Raw genomic sequence first — 14,205 nt, forward strand, 5'->3', positions numbered from 1 at the left:
GGCGGGGTTTTTTTTTTCTGTGAATTAGCAAAAGAAAAGAAAAAAAACACTGAACCACAATCAAGATTGTTTTGAAACGGAACAGTATTTGCTACAGGAACAGCGTTCAAGAGACAACAATCTGACTAGATATCAACAAGTGGCAGCACGGGCGGAGAGCTGCTGACCAGTGCTGTGAAGACATGAGGACAAATGTTTCTACTCAGAATTTAAAAGTTTAAAAAAAAAAGAGAAAAAGAATAATCTATGAATATATGAGCAAAGATAGAAAACTGTGAAAATAAGTAAATATGTATATTCCATGACAAACTAAATAACTCTAGCTGTACATAGGAGACAACTGTGTAACATGCTTGCTTTTTAAACACATGTACATAACAGATACTGTAGTGAACCCTTTGTTTCTTTTTCTAAATCATCTTCAAAGATTTTATGCATCGCAATAATGACAAAACAACGACGCCACTTGAAGGAGGAGACGTGTTCAAGAGATAGTTCAGGCTTTGGTTTTTGACGTCTGACACATAAGTGCTGTCACGTTGCCTCAGTGTCAAGGCGGAGTTTGTGCTAACTCCCTGCACCAAAGTCCATGGAGAAAATCAGTGATTTTAAATCACAGCACGTGGCAGCCGTCGATCCACAGCTGCCTCTGTCGGTCAGTGCAAATGTTTTATTTTGTTCCTTTGGTGTTGGTTATCCGTTGTTCGGATTCACTTTAGCGGCACACTTTTATCAACAGTTGCAGCAGAAGATGAGCACCTTGTGTCTCTCTGTGAGCTAAAGTTGTTGGTTTTCTCTGTGGACTTTGGTGCAGGACAGTGAGTTCAATTCTCAGCCCTGAAATCTAAAAGCAAGATAAAGTACCAACCGTATACTTTGGATATCATAGACTTAAGTAGGCTTTGATTTTATAATATATATATATTATATATATGAGCCTTTCATTGAAGCTCAAGTGTGCAAGAATTAGGACGGTTCACTGGCAGAAAATTAAAATATACAACCCATAACTTTGTTTGTATTACTCTAATATCACTTTAAAATAAAATAAATGTTTGGTTTTGTAGACTTAGAATAGGCCTCGATTTTAAAAACCACCATGTTTCTACAAATGATTCCAGAGAAAAACATACTTTTTGAAAAATGACTGGAGGAAAGTAATCTGCTGTTTCACCACCAGATGGCACTAGCTCTCACACATTAGAGCTGTGGATTCAATTGTGAACCTTATAGTGAAATGACTCAAATCTGCTTCTTCTTGTCTTTTTCTCTTTCTTTTTGCCCGCGCCATGATTTCAGTGACGTCAAAAAACAAACCCCGAACTATCCCTTTAAATTTGGACTGTATTTGTGTAGGAACGTTCAATCGCTAAATGTGAACAGGTATCAACTGCCCAAATACTCTGATACCTGCTGAATACAAATGATTCAATAATAATAATGATAAATATATTCAACGATGAATGTGAAATCTATAGCTCCACCCCCACTTCTTAAGCCACACCCCTCACTGTGCAGACGTAGACCCAGAGAGCTCACCAGCTTTTTATTTTTGTTTGTTCGTTTGTTTCGAGAAAATGTTTGTCTCCTGGTTTTAAATGTTGACGATCTGAATCTTTTACGCAGTTGTGTGTGTGTGTTTGTGTGTTTGCGCGTGTGTGTGTGTGTCTGTGGAGACACAAGTCTAATCATTACATTGCTGGGAATTTAAAAGAAAAAAATGCTATTTTCCTGATTTCTCTCCGTGTGTTTTTCCCATAAGAAGTCAAATGTGCAGCTGATGATGATGATGATGAAGTCACTGTTTGTTTGTGTGTCTGAACAATGATTTAAAGCCCTTTCTTTATTAAAAAACACTGTGGACACACACACACAGTGTTTAGAGCTGAAAAGTGTAACATGGCAACTTATTTTGGTTCAATTGTACAACTTTATTTTGATCTTTTTTTTAAGTAAAAAAACTAATTTCAAATTGCAGCGTACAGAGTCGTTATTGGATATTTTGTGTAGCAGCTGCGACCATTCAATCGTCAATTACTTTGGTGATCGATGAGTGTTTGTTTTTCATAATTTAAAAAGAAGTTGTCTGATTTTTCAGCTTCTTAAATGTGAATACTTTCTGGTTTCGTTTCTCCATTTAACTTTTCTGTCCAAGGTTGGACGACATATTGAGGTCAATGTTGAACAATGTTGAAATTCAAACTTTTAAAATGATATACATACTTTATACAGTACTACATATAGTTGTAAAGCAAGTGGAGTCAAACACTAAAAACTAAACTATATCTGTTTTGTAGCAGTTGATGGCTATCGCGGAGAATGGATGACACGCCCCTTACCGGCACCTATAGTGCAGCCTCGGCTAATGCGGGGCGGTTTAAATATCCACCAGTTCAGCAGTCTCTCTTTCCTCTGCCGTCGTTCAGCTCCGCCGAGCCGCAGTATCACGGCGTCTGTGTGCGTTCTGCAGGTATGTAGCACAGTCTCATGACGTGAAGAAGTAATAAGATGTTGCTGCTGACAATCCTCTGTTGTAGGTTGGCGCGTTGGGCCGAGATGGTGTGTGTACGTGTGTCCCTGTCCGGTTAGGTGCTAGCAGCTACAAGCACTGATGGGTTCAGGACACAAGTAACCAGTACTATTAGCTAACTGCTATTGTGTCTGTTAGTAGTTGACTTTTTATTATTTTTAAAGCTTGTCTGGCGTTGGGCTGATGTTTACCCTGCCTTGCCTCTAACGTCTTTCTTTTAGCCTAGCTTTGTTTAGCTAGCTGGACTGTAAACAGTCGCGCTGCTCTTGTTTGTACAGACGCTATTTTGAGTTTACTAGAGTTCAATCGCTCCAATCAGACCGTGAGTCGTCAGTGGAGGGATAGTTAATACAGTGGTTCTAGTGGAGGAGCTGCCAAAGTTAGACATGTTGCATGGTTTATTTTTGCTTTTCTTTCGTTTACAGTTTATTTGTAAATGAATATTTTGTGTGTGATTTGAGTGCAGCTCTCTGGGGTAGTCTGCTCCTTTTCTCTTCATCACTGAACCACTGCAGATTGGTGAAGGTGGAACACCATGTGTGTGTTTGAAATTAAAGAAAAGAACTATATAAATATTTTAGAGATAACTTGAAGTGAAGTTGTTTTAATGTGAGAAATAAACATCGTTAAATTGTAATACATGCATGATGTATTACAATTTAACGATTTTTATTTCTCACAAAACAATTTCACTTATCAAGTTATAGCTCTAAAACATTGATATAGTTTTCTTTATCTCAAACACGCACACATGGTGTTCCACCTACACCAATCTGCAGTGGTTCAGTGATGAAGAGAAAAGGAGCAGACTACCCCAGAGAGCTCTGGCAGAGGTCACTGCACTCAAATCATACACAAAATATTTATTTACAAATCAACTGCAAACTCAAAAAGAAAACATGTCTAACTTTGGCAGCTCCTCCACTATAACCACTGTATTAACTTTCCCTCCACTGATGATTCACAGTCTGATTGGAGCAGACCACGGTTGAACTCTAGTAAACTTAAAATAGCGTCTGTGCAAACGTGAGCAGCGTAACGGTTTACGTACCAGCTAACTAAACAGAGCTTGGCTAAAAAAGACGGAAAGGCAGGGCAAACATCAGCCCAACGCCAGACGAGCTTTAAAGAGAAACGAAGTCAACTGTTCATGTGTTAACACTAGCAGACACAATAGCATTTAGCTTGTAGTCCTGGTTACCTGTGTCCTGAACTCATCAGTGCTTTTAGCTGCTAGCAGCTAACCGGACAGGGACACACCATCTCAGCCCAACCCCAACAGGATTGTCAGCACAGCATCTTATTATTGCTTCATGTCATGAGACTGCACTACATATTGAGGTACATTTGTGTCTTCATTGTTTAATAAAAATATGTTTTCAATCAAAAAAACTTGTATACACTTGTGGAGTAAAAAACATCATTTATTGGTTTATAGTGACTACACATTCAGTTCTCTGGTGTCAGGTATGGAGGGTGGGTGAAACATAGTGCTGGTTCTGCTGCAGAGTCTCTTCCTCCTCTGCAGCAGAAGAGAGTGCTGCAGAGCTGTAGTATCTCAACCTCTGTGTGCTCTGCACAGATGTAGCACAGTCTCATGAGATGAAGCAGTAATAAGGTGCTGTGATGACAATCCTGTTGGAGGTTGGGCTGAGCTGGTGCGTGTGTGTCCCTGTCCGGTTAGCTGCTAGCAGCTATAAGCACTGATACGTTCAGGACACAGGTAACCAATACTATTAGCTAAATGCTATTGTGTCTGCTAGTGTTAACACACCAACAGTTGACTTTTTAAAGCTCGTCTGGCGTTGGGCTGATGTTTGCCCTGCCTTGCCTCCAACGTCTTTTCTTTTAGCCTAGCTCTGTTCAGTTAGCTCGACTGTAAACTGACACCATTTTAAGTTTACTAGAGTTCAACCGTGGTCTGCCCCAAAGAGACCGTGAGTCATCAGTGGAGGGAAAGTTAATACAGTGGTTATAGTGGAGGAGCTGCCAAAGATAGACATGTTGCATGGTTTCTTTTTGCTTTTCTTTCGTTTGCAGTTGATTTGTAAATAAAATTGTGTGTGTGATTTGAGTGCAGCTCTCTGGGGTCGTCTGCTCCTTTTCTCTTCATCACTGAACCACTGCAGATTGGTGTAGGTGAAACACCATGTGAATGAGATTAAAGAAAACTATATACACATTTTAGAGATATAACATAAGTGAAATTGTTTCGTGAGAAATGAAGATTGTTAAATTGTAATACAACATGCCTGTATTCATTTTTGTATTACAATTTAACAATCTTCATATCTCACAATAGAACAATTTCACTTATCAAGTCATCTCTAAAACATGTATATAGTTCTTTTCTTTAATCTCCAACACGTGTTCCACCTTCACCAATCTGCAGTGGTTCAGTGGTGAAGAGAAAAGGAGCAGGCTACCCCAGAGAGCTGCACTCAAATCACACAAAATATTCATTTACAAATCGACTTCAAAAAAAAGAAAAGCAAAAAGAAACCATGCAACATGTCTAACTTTGGCAGCTCCTCCACTATAACCACTGTATTAAATATCCCTCCACTGACGACACAGTGTGATTGGAGCGATTGAACTCTCGTAACCTTAAAATAGCATCTGTACAAAGAGTGTTTACAGTCCAGCTAGCTAAACAAAGCTAGGCTAAAAGAAAGACGTTAGAGGCAAGGCAGGGTAAACATCAGCCCAACGCCAGACAAGCTTTATAGAGAATAAAAAGTCAACTATTAGTGTGTCAACATTAGCAGACACAGTAGCATTTAGCTAATAACACTGGTTACCTGTGTCCTGAACGCATCAGTGCTTGTAGCTGTTAGAAGCTAACCAGACAGGGACACACGTACACACACCATCTCAGCCCAACGCGCCAACCTACAACAGAGGATTGTCAGCAGCAGCATCTTATTACTTCTTCACGTCATGAGTCTGTGCTACATACCTGCAGAACGCACACAGAAGCCGGGATACTGCGGGACTTCACGCCGGCAGCACTCGCTTCGGCAGAGGAGAGAGACTGATGCACTGGGGGTATTTAAACAGCCCCGCATTAGCGGCGGCTGCACTACAGGTGCCGGGAAGGGGCGTGTCACCCACCCACCGCGATCGCAAAAACTGCTGCAAAACGGACAAACTAAACGGACACCAGAGAATTAGGACGATTCACTGGCAGAAAATTGAAATATACAACCCATAAGAGTGTTTGTATTACTCTAACATCACTTTTGAATGAAATAAAACCATGTTTGGTTTTAGGAGACTTAGATTGGCCTCAATTTTAAAAAACTACAAATGATTCCAGAGAAAAACAACATACTCATTGAAAAATGACTGGAGGAAAGTAATCTACTATCTCACCACCAGATGGCACTAACTAACATGGCAACTTATTTTGCTTCAATTGTACAACTTTATTCAGACCTTCTTTTTTTTAAGTAAAAAACGAATTTCAAATTGCAGCGTTATTATTGGATATTTTGAGGAGCAGCTGCAAACATTCAATCGTCAACTACTCTGGTGATCGGTGAGTGTTTGTTTTTCATAATTTAAAAAAATGTCTGATTTTTCAGCTTCTTAAATGTGAATATTTTCTGGTATTTATTTATTTTTGTCCAATGTTGAACGACATTGTGAGTTCAGTGTTTTGTGATTGTCCCACAGCAGCTCGAACTGGACACACACATGACCAAATTCAGGCGCCAAACGGGACGCGTTGCATCATGGGAAGTGGAACAAACGTTTGATTAGCAGGACAGGTATGGCGGCGGCCTGGTATAGGACGAAGAACATGACACGAGCCGTCTGAGAGAGTTCTGCTGGAGAAGAGCCGCGCTGGAGGAAGAAGACGAGCCGCCATGAAGACACCGAAGACACGGCGAGCGTAATAATAATAATCTCCATTCAATAATGTAATGTAAGTCTATCGACTTCTTAAACTGGTCAATACTAGTGTAAACTGGTGAAAAACCCGTTTAAATACAATTTAAACTGGTCAATACTAGTGTAATTGGCCAAAGACCTGTTGAAATATAGTGTAAACTGGTCAAAAACTCGTGTAATTGGTCAAAAACCTGTTGAAATATAGTGTAAGCTGGTCAAAAATTAGTATAATTGGTCAATAACCTGTTTAAATACAGTTTAAACTGGTCAATACTAGTGTAAACTGGTGAAAAACCTGTTTAAATACAATTTAAACTGGTCAAAAACTAGTGTAATTGGTGAAAAACATGTTTAAATATAGTGTAAACTGGTCAAAAATGTGTATAATTGGTCAAAAACCTGTTTAAATACAGTGTAAACTGGTCAAAAACCTTTTCATCACTTGATTAAAATCTAATTTCAGCTTTAAAATATAACGCACTGATCATTTTAGTTCCTTTTATGAAGATAACAGAGCAGTGTGTTGTCATATGAATCCTGACTTAACAATTAACAGCTAATATTGTCCAAAGAGTGTCTGTGAACACGCTGCTGTAATAGTGTAAGTTAGACTTTTATTGTCCACTTTTTAAATAAACCAATAATTAATTATTCCTCTGAATATTGACATGCTCGTCTCTTATCAGTGACCTGTCAATAGAATGACCATTAGTAGTGTTTTTATTTAGTCTTAAACTTTAAACCACATTAAAGATATTACTATCACAATCTCCTCAAACAAACATTAAATTCCTTTTTTTATTAAAAGCAAAAACAAAATGATCGAACTTTGAATTATCCAATTTGTGCCAAAATATAAAAATGTATAAAGTCTTCACTTCACTTTGTTTTTTCATATATAATTTAGCAAAAATCAAACATATTAATCTCGTCTTTTGAAAACCGTGCTGCCTTTTACAATAAATTTAACCCATTATTCACAAAATAAATGTAAAAGTAAGATAATCTCGGGGAGTCAATGGAGTACAATTTTGATAACTAACTTTAATGACTTTAATCCCATGCTCACCACAGCATAGAAATAGATTAATTTTAATTAATAATTAGACCAGAACTAAATATTATCATGTCCTTCCCCACTGAACATGAACTATTATCAGTTCTGCAGTGACTTTTGTTCAGATTTGGATCAATAATCATTGAGTCATTTAACAGTTAAAGTGGTCACAACCACAGCATGAATCACTGTAGATTAGTACAGATTAGTTCAGTTTAGCCGGCTGCTAATCTAAAGGCAATCTATCATCACAATGTTTGTTTTTCTGTACAATTTTCATAAATTTATTGTGATCAATGAGAAGAATAATAATAATCTCAAAAGAAACAGAATGAAGTTGGTTAATGACATAAATGCGTAATCCCAAATTATAGTGTAAATCTAAAGAGTAAATCGGGATGCACCGATTGCCATTTTTGGGGCCGATTCCGATTTAAATTTTTAAAACCACTTTACAGCATACAGAAAGATATATATTTTTGCATATTTTCTTTAATAAAACATTTTAACATAGAAATACAATCAGTTCACATCCAATATCCAACTAAAAATACAAAAACGAATCACTACCTGTATGTGTAGTTTATTTAAGTTTAAACATATTTCACAACATAGTACCTACACACAAATAAGTAAATTAAATAATGACCAAGAGCGCACATCTCTCTCTCTCTGCTCACACAGGTTTAAATGACAAACAAACAAATGCTGATCAAAAGTTTTGTGCAAGTGATTTAAGGTCCTGACTTTTGTCCCAAATATGACAGGCTTCGTTCAGTGATCGAAACAAATATATAAACATTAATGAAACGTTTACATGCAGAGCGCTCACTCGCTAAGCAGACAGCTGCGCGGATGTTGTGTAATCAAATACACCGGAATGGCGGTATGTTTATATTCATCTTCTCCTCCTCGATGTCGGCTTCTTCTTCTTCCAGCGCTCTGGAAAAAGCAGAGCGTGTATTAATTGGACATATTCTTGTGTTTGCAGAGCGTCTGGGAAACAACACCGATGTGAAAATCAATTCCACGCAGTGAGTCAATGCTGTTTTTCCTGTTGTAGTGTCATTTGATTTTCAAAATAAAGCTAACAAAAAAAATGATGAGTGTTTCCCTTTGGTAAAATTTTGAGGTAAAAGTAAATTTCTATTTGATTAAGTCACAAGTTTAGTTTAGTGAGTGACTTGTTGTGCTGGGAAACAGTCACTGAATCACTGTTGATTTCTTCCACAGAGCTGATGTTCAAAGTGTTTTTGTTTGAGTGAACCTGTGTCTGTCAGCAGGTGAACACAGGTTATCAGCTGAGACGCCAAAGAAAGTGCAAACTAACACTTGTAAATGTTGACTCGTGTTGAGCAGCTCTCCCAGTGATTACAGAGACAGAGTTGGTGGAGTCTTATACTGTTGTCTTCAGTCATCAGTGTAAGACTCCACTGTCTCTGAAGATTACTGACAGAGTTGATGAAGACGTCTGAACATTTCTGATTGTTAGTTTGCAGTTAAACTGAGCGTTTTATTGCAGCTGATGACCAGTGTTCACCTGCTGACTGACACTAGTTTACTGAAACAAAAGCACTGTGAATGTCAGCTGCAGTGTTGATGTGATTCAGTGACTATTTCTTTGTGCAGTCAGTGACTCTACATTTAGTGTTGTGTTTAACTTTAAGTTGCTCTGACAGTTATTTAGTTTGTTCAGCAGCTCCTCTGATAGTCTGTACTTAGTTAATGCAATCTGATGTGTTTGTTAGAATTAATATTTGACTTTGTTAGTTTCACTTTAGAATGTACTTTTGGAAATGTTGAACTTAGTGTTTTCACTTCATTGTTGTAATGTTTTATCCTTTTCCTTCAGCAGCTTCTCTGGTTGTTCTTCATTGTGTTATAATTTATTCTTTGTTTTAATTGGCTCATTGAATGTAGTTCGTCTTTGGATAAATGTATTCATAACATGAAGAAAATTGTGTGCTTGAATTTTTTTTGGAAAAACAATTTGAAAGAAGGTATAGTTCAAGTTTTTATTTTGAAACACGACAATCCCTGCATTGCACTATCTAAACGCATGTTTCTCTCTGGAAAATGAGCGCTCGAGGGATTCTTCTTCTCCAATAAAAACAATAATGTCAACAATTGTTGCAAGCGTCCATCTTCATTCTGGAAGACAAAGAACAACTTCAATACAAACACCACTAAAGTGGTGACATGCTGCAAGACAACATACTCACATGGTGCAGATCATCTCAACAGCATCCTGCAGAAGAAGAAAGACAAGTCACTGACGTGGACAATTTCTACAGCAAATCAAGTTAAACATGGGAGATAAAGGGCTACAAGAGTCAGACTTTTAGTTAGGATAACATTAGCAGCTTGTTGCATGAATGACTCAAAGCCAATAGCCTTTTTGGATTGTGGCTAAAAAGGACATAGTTATAGTAGTGAATACACTACATAAGACACTCACACTAAAGAGTGATACAATTTCTACCCAACTTAACCCAGTTAAGCCAACTTTAGCAAGGGGACAATGAAAGACACATTAGCCTCCAGCATTAGCGCAAATGTTCAAAGCTTAGAGTCTCCAAAATGAGTCCGATAGCCTTTTAGGGTGGTGGGTAACAGGAAGGACACTAGGACTATAGTAGTGACACCATAAGTCATGCTTACATGACTAAAGAGTCATACAGAGGCAATTTAAACCCAAATTTAGCAAGGGGACAATGGAGGACATTTTAAAATGAAATCTGAAGACATTAGCACAAATGTTCAAAGCTGCGCATCTTCCAAATGAGCATGAATGAGTGGATAGCTTTTTTTGGATTGTGGCCAACAGGAAGGACTATGGTAGCGAGTGAAAACTCAAATCCAGTTTGAATAAAAGCAAAGTGGTTGACCTCAAAACAAACACCAACAAGTAACTTCGTTTAAATGCCCTTGAGCAAATGTTTATTCAACACAATAGCAAACAGTTTCCATGAAGCGTACCTGAGGGGGTTCACTTCCTGCATGACTCCTTCAAACATCCTTAGAGTCTGAAATAAGCACAAGAGGGGAAAAAAAGGGTTAAGCACATTTGTAAGAGGTCAATAAAGGAAAACAAGATTACAAGCCGTCATCTGGTGCCATCTTGTGGTCAAACAGTGATAAGGGACGGGGTTCTGCTTCTGTCAGATTGTTGTCCAAGCTTCCACTGCTGCAGGAAAAGTCAACACAAGTCAGGAATCCTGAAGAAATACAAGTTTAAAAAAATAAACCCAATACATTGCAGGAGGAGAACGTGAAATTAAAAATCAGTTTAATTTTGCAGAGTTTTGCAGCTCAAACCTCTGGCTGCAAGGACTTGCATAGATTTATTTTCTGCATCACATCCATTTGGCTGGACTTTCTCTCTTATCATTTTTTGGCACCTGAGAGAAAGACAAAGAGGAAATGTAAATTTACCTGTATTAACCCGAACATTATTAAATGGTGATTTAATTCTGTTAAGGGAATCCCAAACATTCAAGTCACTATTCAAGGCAGCAGTGGCTTAACACCCATGTGCCATGATGTAAAAACAATTTCTCTGTTTAAGATGCTAATAGCCACATTAGCTTCCATTGCTGTGAGCACAGGGTAAATAGTCACCTGTTGAAAGTCTGCTGCAGTAACTCAGGATGGAGCTTCTGAAACCTGTGAAAGTTAACAAAGAAAAAGGTCAGAGAACACTCCATTATGACAGCGAACATGTGATTAGAGCAAAGGAAACATGCAGACAATGCTGTGATTACCTGGAGCTAGAGGTAAACGGTCGACCTTGTGCATCACAGTCTTCAGCTTAACCAGGATTCTGAAACGTTTAACAAAGACACAAAACTTAAGAACAAGTATTAGAATACAATCATTAGAGCTGCGGTGTCCACGCTCACCTGTGTCCAAGTGACTCTGAACAGGAAGTGACGCCGACTGCGAGCGGAAGCGAAATAAAAGAAAACCGGAAGTAAAGAGGCGGGATTCAGGTCGTGTGTCATGGCGTCTTTCCTTCACCTGGTGAAGAAAAATTATGTAAGTTAATGGCAAAAAACACACGTACACAAAAGTAATTCCACTAGTTTTCTATTAAAATTCATTTTCTACACACCTCCTTAGTGAGTCTCGGTATTACCGCTGGAGTATGGACTGGTTTGTCACGCTAACCGAACCTGTTAGGAGATGAACGTAATACAAGTTAAAATGTTCATAAAAGGTGGGATTCTTTTGAAAATGTCTAGAGACGAATTGTTCAGCTTGATCAAACGGAGCCGGAACAAGTCCTAGATACAAGGTTTTTGGAAAGAGAGTCACTTATCAAAGTGTTAGTTCACAAACGTGTCAGAAATCTGAACGGGGTTTGGTTTCTCGCACTCACCGAACAGACATCACGCCTGGTGGATGAGCAGTATTTCAGTCGCAGAGTCTGTGAAAAAGAAGAAAAAAACAAAGACACGTTAGAAAGAAACAAGGCATTAAAATGTGAACAGGATTAAAGACAAAATGATCAGCTCAGTGTTTTTACTTCACCTTCAGATCAGGATCAGGATCAGCTGCTCAGGTAATGATTCACTGAGGCTCAGATGAGAATGAAGCAGGTGAAGGAGTTGGCTTATATACAGACACACACACACATTCTTGTACTTGCTGCATACTGAGGACCAGCATTTCCACTTTATAAATCAACACAATTACAAATATCTACTTCATGAATGACATCTACAAAGAACTACTGGTTGCAGTACCATAAAATGTCTGCAGGTGGAGCCCCAGAGCAAAAAGGGCTGGAAAACTTTTTCGATTTTATTTTATTTTTTTAATTTTTGGTCCTACATTTTACAAAAACGTCATACTATACTATGTCGACCAAAATTTTAAAAAGAATTTGACAAAAAAAATTTGGTCCAAAATTTGACAAAAACGTCATACTATACTATGTCTTCCAAAATTTGAAAAAAAAAATTGACCCAAAACTAAAAAAAAAATTTGACACAAAATTTTTGGTCCAAAATTTGACACAAAATCTTTGGTCCAAAATTTGACACAAAATTTTTGGTCCAAAATTTGACACATCTTTGGTCCAAATTGGACACAACATTTTTGGTCCAAAATTTGACACAACATTTTTGGTCGAAAATTTGACAAAAACGTCATTCTATACTATGTCGTCCAAAATTTGAAAAAAAAACATTTATCCAAAATTTTTGGTGAAACATTTGAAAAAAAAAATTTGGTCCGAAATTATTAACTATTAACTAAAAATAAAATTCATAGAAAAATAATAATAAATTTAATAATAATAAATTTTATTTGTAAAGCACTTTTCATAAAGTTATCTCAAAGTGCTACAGAAACCAAAAAACAAAATAAACAAAAGACTAAGAGAAAAATCAGACACGATTAAAATCAGACACGATTAAAATCAGCAGAAGAAAGAATAGCTAAAGGAGGAGAAGAAAGTGCAGAAAAGAGAATAAAAACATCTAGGAACGACCTAGGAAAGCCTGTTCGAATAGAAATGTTTTAAGCCCTTTTTTAAAGGCATCGACAGACTGGGGTTGTCGTAGGTGTTCAGGGAGGGAGTTCCAGATGTGGGGGGCAGTGGAGCAGAAGGCTCGGTCTCCCATGGTGCGGAGTCGTGTGCGGGGCTGATGGAGGAGGTTGGTACTTTGGGACCGGAGGTTACGGGTGGATGAGTGAGGGGTAAGGAGGTCTTTGAGGTATTGTGGGGCGTTGCTGTAGATGCAAAGGTGGGTGATGAGGGCGATTTTGTATTGGATTCTTGAGGTTATGGGAAGCCAGTGTAGGTTCTGAAGAATGGGGGTGATGTGGTCGTATTTGCGGGTTTTCATCAGAGTTCGGGCAGCACAGTTCTGAATGAATTGAAGTTTCTGAAGGTGTTTGTTGGGTATACCGATGAGCAGGCTGTTACAGTAATCAAGCCTGGAGGAGATCAGGGCGTAATAAGAAAAGCATTAAAATGGGATAAAAAGAGGTTTGTCTCATACGGCACGTGTAGCTCTACTGTCCTACACTGATTTTGACCCCGTCACATGACCTTGATGCTATTTCGCTTTTAATGCTCAAATTTACTGTATTTTGTGTATTACAAATTGGTAATTGATGCAATAGAAATAAAAAAGGCGTTTTTCCAGTTATTATTTTGTTTTTGTCAACAAGTCACAATATAAAGCAAATGATTTTGAATCGATTTGGTCAAATATGTATTTATAGTTTTTTAAATCATTATCTAACATCATAGAATGTTTACTTTAAGCCTAAACAGAAAACAGTAATGTTTTTTTTATTTAAAAACATATTTTGTATTACTTTAATATATCAACCATACTGAAGAAACATATTGTAAGCATATTCATTTATTTCACTATTTGGTCCAAAATATAACAATCCTGAGTACTGTGTACTGTACTGTACTGTACTGTACTGTACCCCATCCCCATATCATCAAATATCAAATCATCATAGTAAATAGTAGTCGTCATTACCAGTAAGAATAATGTAGAATGTATCACTGCCATCATCTTAAACTGTCATCTACTCGTAAAATCATGAATTCTATTCTTCTGTAAACTGTATATTGGACGTGAAGAACAGATAACAATTGTGAGCACTGTGGCAAACATTCAATAAGAAACTTGTACTGTAGATTAAATTATCAATAGGCTATCATTAATAAAAGTCAAAGTTGAGTGTAAAG

General features: G+C 37.7%; 1 long non-coding RNA gene across 1 annotated transcript; it reads right to left on the bottom strand.

Moving 5' to 3' along the window:
- Nucleotides 1-9,562: 9,562 nt before the first annotated feature.
- Nucleotides 9,563-10,887, bottom strand: LOC310927968. Its single transcript, XR_014592844.1, has 4 exons — nt 10,803-10,887; nt 10,464-10,702; nt 9,707-9,732; nt 9,563-9,635 (listed from the first exon to the last, which is right to left on the bottom strand). It is a non-coding gene; the product is annotated as an uncharacterized lncRNA (long non-coding RNA).
- Nucleotides 10,888-14,205: the final 3,318 nt, after the last annotated feature.

This window comes from Microchirus variegatus (genome assembly GCF_963457635.1).
Source record: "Microchirus variegatus genome assembly, chromosome: 5".
Classification (NCBI taxonomy): Eukaryota; Metazoa; Chordata; class Actinopteri; order Pleuronectiformes; family Soleidae; genus Microchirus; species Microchirus variegatus.